Source organism: Panicum virgatum, chromosome 8N (assembly GCF_016808335.1).
Source record: "Panicum virgatum strain AP13 chromosome 8N, P.virgatum_v5, whole genome shotgun sequence".
Lineage (NCBI taxonomy): Eukaryota > Viridiplantae > Streptophyta > Magnoliopsida > Poales > Poaceae > Panicum > Panicum virgatum.
The window spans coordinates 33,999,021-34,005,020 of NC_053152.1; positions in this window are offsets into that span (position 1 = coordinate 33,999,021).

Genomic DNA, 6,000 nt, shown 5'->3' on the forward strand with positions numbered 1-6,000 from the left:
GTAGGGTTAGGGTTTAGATGGGGCCCGCGCAGGATAGGTAGCATTTGAAATTGTTTTAAATTTGAAGAGCCCACTTCAAATTTAATTCCCACACAATTTGAAGCAATTAAAATAAAATTCAAATAAACAAGAGATATGGGACACAATTCCCTGTTGGGCGGTGCGATCGACGACGCCGTGATCATCCGCAATCTTCCTCTGCATCTTGTAGACTCTGCGCGGACATGGCTCGAATACTACCTTCCCGCGAACCAGATCCACGACTGGGACGACCTGGTCAGGACCTTCGTGGGAAACTTCCAGGGCACTTACGTACGCCCTGGGAACTCTTGGGATCTCCGAGAGTGTCGTCAGCAACCCAACGAATCCTTGCGTGACTACATCCGACGCTTCTCCACGCAGTACACCGAGCTCCCCAGCGTCACCGACGCCAAGATCATTAGTGCCTTTCACTTGGGCACAACATGCCAGGACCTGGTGCACGAGCTTGGACGGAGCCTTCCCTCTAGTGCGAACCAGCTGTTTGATGTCACCACCAACTTCACATCCAGTGAGGAAGCGGTGGGTGCCGTCTTCGATGACAAGAAGGTGAAACGCAAGGAAGATGCGCCCGCGGAGGGCAGCAAGACTAAGACCCCCGTGAAGAAGCAGAAGCGGGGGAAGAAAGGAAAGAAGAAAGGCCCGCAGAACCAGCGCGTTCAGGGGTAGGAGGACTCCGACGAGGCCCTCGCCGTCACCCCCAATCACAAAGGTCCCCGAGGCTCCCCTCGGGGCGGTGGCCTATTCCACGACATGCTGAAGAAGCCGTGCCCTTATCATAAGGGCTCGGTTAACCACACCCTCGAACAGTGCGACATGCTCTGCAAATACTTCAACCGCCTCTACCAAAAGGACGAGGATAAGAAGAAAGACCCGAAAGACAAGGGTGGCAACGGCTATCCTTCGGTGGAGAACGTATTCTTCATCTTCGGTGGGCCAACGACGAACATGACCCCTCAGCAGCGCAAGAGAGAGCGCCTAGAGGTCTTCTCCGTCCACAAGGCTACGCCATCCTACCTCGACTGGTCGGAGGACACCATCTCTTTCAGCCGTGAGGACCACCCCGACTACATCCCGAAGCGGGGACAGTATCCACTCGTCGTGGATCCCATCATCGGTAACACCCGGTTCTCCAAGGTGCTCATGGACGGAGGCAGCAGCCTCAACATCATGTACGCGCACACCTTGGAGCTCATGGGGATCGGCCTAGATAAGCTGTGTCCCAGCACGTCGCCGTTCCACGGCGTTGCACCGGAGAAGTGAGTCCAACCCCTCGGCCAGATCGATCTGCCCGTCTGCTTCGGCACGCCGACTAACTTCCGAAGGGAAGTGCTCACCTCTGAGGTGGTAGGGTTCCGGGGAGCATACCACGCCATTCTGGGGCAGCCATGCTACGCCAAGTTCATGGCGATTCCCAACTACACCTACCTCCAGATGAAGATGGCGGGCCCCAAGGGTGTCATCATCGTCGGCCCATTGTTCGAGCACGCATACGAGTGCGATGTCGAATGCGTCGATCACACCGAGGCCCTTGCTGTGGACGAGGCCCTCGCCGCAGACTTGGAGAGGATGGCGAGCGAGGCCATGGACTCCACACAATGACACGCGGGCAGCTTCGAGCATGTCGAGGGTGCCAAAGACGTACCCCTCGATCCTAACTCCCCCGACGGCAACGCGCTGAAGATCAGCGCTACCCTTGACAGCAAATAGGAAGTGATGCTCATCGACTTTCTCCGTGCCAACACAGACATCTTCGCGTGGAGCCCCTCGGACATGCCTGGCATACCGAGGGAGGTCGCCGAGCACTCCCTTGACATCCAGCCCAACTCAAGCACTGGGCGATCGGCAAGGAGGTGCATAAGGTTTTGGCAGCCAGATTCATCAAGGAGGTATTCCATCCCGAGTGGCTTGCTAACCCTATATTAGTTAAGAAAAAGAATGGGAAATGGAGGATGTGTGTAGATTATATTGGCTTAAATAAAGCATGACCGAAAGTTCCCTTTCCTTTGCCACGTATTGATCAAATAGTTGATTCAACCGCGGGATGTGAACTTTTATCCTTTCTTGATGCTTATTCTGGTTACCATCAAATAAAGATGAAAGAGTCCGACCAGCTCGCGACTTCTTTTATCACTCCTTTCGGCATGTACTGCTAAGTCACGATGCCATTTGGCCTTAGAAACGTCGGGGCTACATACCAGCAGTGTATGCTCCACGTGTTTAGGGACCATATCGGGCGGACGGTAGAGGCATATGTCGACGACATTGTTGTAAAATCTAGGAAAGCGGACGACCTGGCAGCCGATCTCAGGATCGCGTTCGATTGCCTTAGAGCCAAAGGGGTAAAACTTAATCCGGAGAAATGCGTGTTCGGAGTGCCTTGAGGCATGCTCTTGGGCTTCAACGTCTCCCAGCGAGGCATCGAACCCAACTCCGAGAAAGTTTTGGCCATCACTCGAATGGGTCCAATCCGAGACCTAAAGGGGGTACAGAAGGTCATGGGTTGCTTGGCAGCCCTTAGCCGTTTCATCTCACGCCTCGGGGAAAAAGGCTTACCTCTGTACCGACTCCTGAGGAAAACTGAATGCTTTTCGTGGGCCCCCGAGGCTCAGGAAGCCCTCGACAAGCTCAAGGCATCACTCACTCACACCCCAATTCTAACACCACCAATGGACAGCGAGCCCCTCTATCTATAAGTAGCTGCAACGACCCAGGTGGTCAGCACAGCCATCATTGTGGAGAGACAAGAGGAGGGACACGCTTTGCCTGTCCAGAGGCCGGTATACTTCATCAGTAAAGTGCGATCTGAAACCAAGATGTGGTACCCACAGATCCAGAAGCTACTTTTTGTAGTTGTCCTGGCGCGGCGCAAGCGGCGCCACTACTTCAAGGCTCACCCCGTCACCGTGATCTCGTCTTTCCCTCTGGGAGAGATAGTCCACAATCGGGAAGTCATGGGTAGGATAGCCAAGTGGTCAGTGGAACTGATGGGAGAAGCTCTCACTTATGCGCCCCGCAAGGCGATTAAATCCCAAGTCTTGGCAGATTTCATTGCTGGGTGGACCGACACTCAGCTGCCCCCACCTCAAATCCAAGCAGAATGCTGGATCATGGACTTCGACGGGTCGGTGATGAAAACTGAAGCAGGCGCTGGCCTCCTTTTCGTCTCACCCCTCGGAGTGCACATGCGCTACGTGGTGCGCTTGCATTTCCCGATGTCCAACAATATGGCGGAGTACGAGGCCCTCCTCAGCGGCCTCCGCATCGCCATCGAGCTTGGCATCAAACACCTCGACGTGCGGGGAGACTCACAACTCGTCATCGACCAAGTGATGAAAGAGTCTAGTTGCCACGACGCAAAAATGGAGGCGTACTACAACGCAGTACGTCGCCTCGAAGACAAGTTCGACGGCCTCGAGCTCAACCACATCGCACACAAATATAACAAGGAAGCAGACGAACTGGCCAAGATCACATCTGGGCAGACCACCATGCCCCCCAAACATCTTCGCCCGCGACCTCGCCAAACCATCCGTCGACTTCAAGGACCTGGCAGGAGCTAGCGCCACGGCCGCCGAACCTTCGGGGGTGTAGCGAAAATGGCCTCTCATGCCATATTTCAATATAATGTTTTGGCGATTGATGACACACACAACACTTGGACTAATATGATTGTTAAGATGAACATTCTTAGGCTTTTAGGTTCAAGTGATGACAAAGAGAAGAGAGGCATAGCAAGGCCTGAAAGCTCTTCAGTCCAAGGGACAAGAATTGAAGAGACCGTGAAGAAATCCAAGTCGAAAAGATCAAGACGAAGCAAATTTGCTATCACCGGTTAAACCGATGATGAGCAAATTTGTACTCATCGGTGCAATGAACTTGGCACCGGATTAACCGACGTCGGGTGTTTCACACTCGTCGGTGCATTGACTTGGAGTACACCAGGCTAGGGTTTTACACCGGTTGAACCGACGCTAAAGAAATTGCATACGTCGGTGCATTGACAGATGAAGACAGAGGAAATTCTATACACCGGTTAAACCGACGATTGTTTCTTGGTGAACGTCGGTGCAGTTGTCCAGAGAGTTAGTTTTTCAGCAACTACACTCACCGGTTAAACCGATGCTGCATCGGTTGATTACGTCGGTCGATTGAGGTAGCCGTTGAAGTATAACGGCTAGTTGGAAAATGCACTCACCGGTTAAACCGGTGATGACAAAAATGGGAGCATCGGTTTAACCGGTGATAGCACTTTTTGTTAGCCTTTTTCCAACGTCTAGTTTGGGGTGTGTGGGCTATATATATGCCACCCCACGGCTCATTTGAGAGTGCTGGAGACCAAGGAAGTACACAAGAGCCAAAGATCATCTCCAACCACAATAGAACTTCATTGTACATCATATAGGCTTAAGCACACTTGTGAGAGTGCTTAGTGCTTGTAATAGGGATCAGTTCTTGCGAGAGCTCCCTTGAGAGAAGTCTTGCTACGGCAAGAAATCCTTGTGATCCGTCGTGTGACCCTCCGTCTTGGTGTGGAGTGGCAACGACACTTTGTGCGGGGGAAGAAGAGGCCCCCTCCTTGGTGGAGAAGCTCCGTAGTGGATTTCGGCCGAGTGACCGAAAGAGACGGTGGCGGTGCACAAGACTCGGTGTCTTGTGGGCACTTGCCTTTGCTTGCCGGCATCGCCTTGGTGGCGTAGTGTAAGACGGTGATCCGAAGAGCCTTGGTGTCCCGTGGACGTAGGCGTTTGTGCCGAACCACGTTACATGACCGTGTCTACTCGGGAGTTTGCATCCCTCTTGCACTTACCTCTTTACTTACCGTATTACGTTTCCGCATTTACTCTATCTTGCATGCCTTTACTTTCCTAGTTAGTTTGATTAGGATTGGCTATAGGTTGCAAGTTTTTAGGGGTAAGTAGAGAGTAGCATAGATAAACCTTAGTCATAACTAGCATGTATAAGACGTGTTAGGTTTATCTTATGCAAGTAGTTTGAGCCCTAGGTTAAAAAGCGATTAGCGACCCTATTCACCCCCTCCCCCTCTAGGGTCGGACACCCCGGTGATCCTTACAATTGGTATCAGAGCTTGGTCTCACACCTCTTACGAGGATTAGCCAATTCTATTGGTAAATTTGTGAGAAGGCTTGTAGGAGACCCGTCGACTTCACCGTCGAGTGAGTAAAATGTCCGGGGAAGGGATGAGTACCGATAGGGCTCCATTTTTCGATGGCACGGGTTTTCCACAGTGGAAAGTGCTTGTGCAAGCACATCTCCAAGCCCGTGGGCTTGATGTTTGGCGTGTCACCGAAGTGGGCATGAAAAATGAGAATAAGGCCGAGAGACAATATGATGCCATTGCAAAATCAATTCTATTGTCTTCTCTATGTGATAGTGTGTTTAATCGTGTTTTTGCTAATGAAAATGCTCATAAGCTATGGAAGCAAATTGTCGAGAATCATGAGGGCACAAAGGATGTTGCCAATCAAAAATATCATATTCTCGGCGAGGAGCTTAGTAGCTTTAAGCAACTTCCCAATGAAAATGCTCATGACATGTACTCACGTTTAAACACTCTTGTCAATGAAATTAATGCCTTAGGTCTCAATCAAGTTAAAGATGAGGACATTAACCACAAGATCCTCCGAAGCCTTCGCAAGCCCGATTATGACATCATCAACACACTCTTGCAAAAGGAAGACTTGGTCAACCTTACACCCAACCAAGTCATCAATCAAATCATTGCCCATGAATATAGTATGGTGATGACAAAGAAGAAAGAGCAAGAGCCCACCTCTTCTTCAAGCAAAAAGAGTCTCGCCGCCATGCACTCATGCAAGCATCAACCAAGGCAACAAGACTCATCAAGCTCAAGTGAAGAAGAAGAAGAGGATGAGAGTGATGATGAATCGAGCTCAAGTGATGAAGAATATCCAAGGGCCATGCTATACCATCACCGCA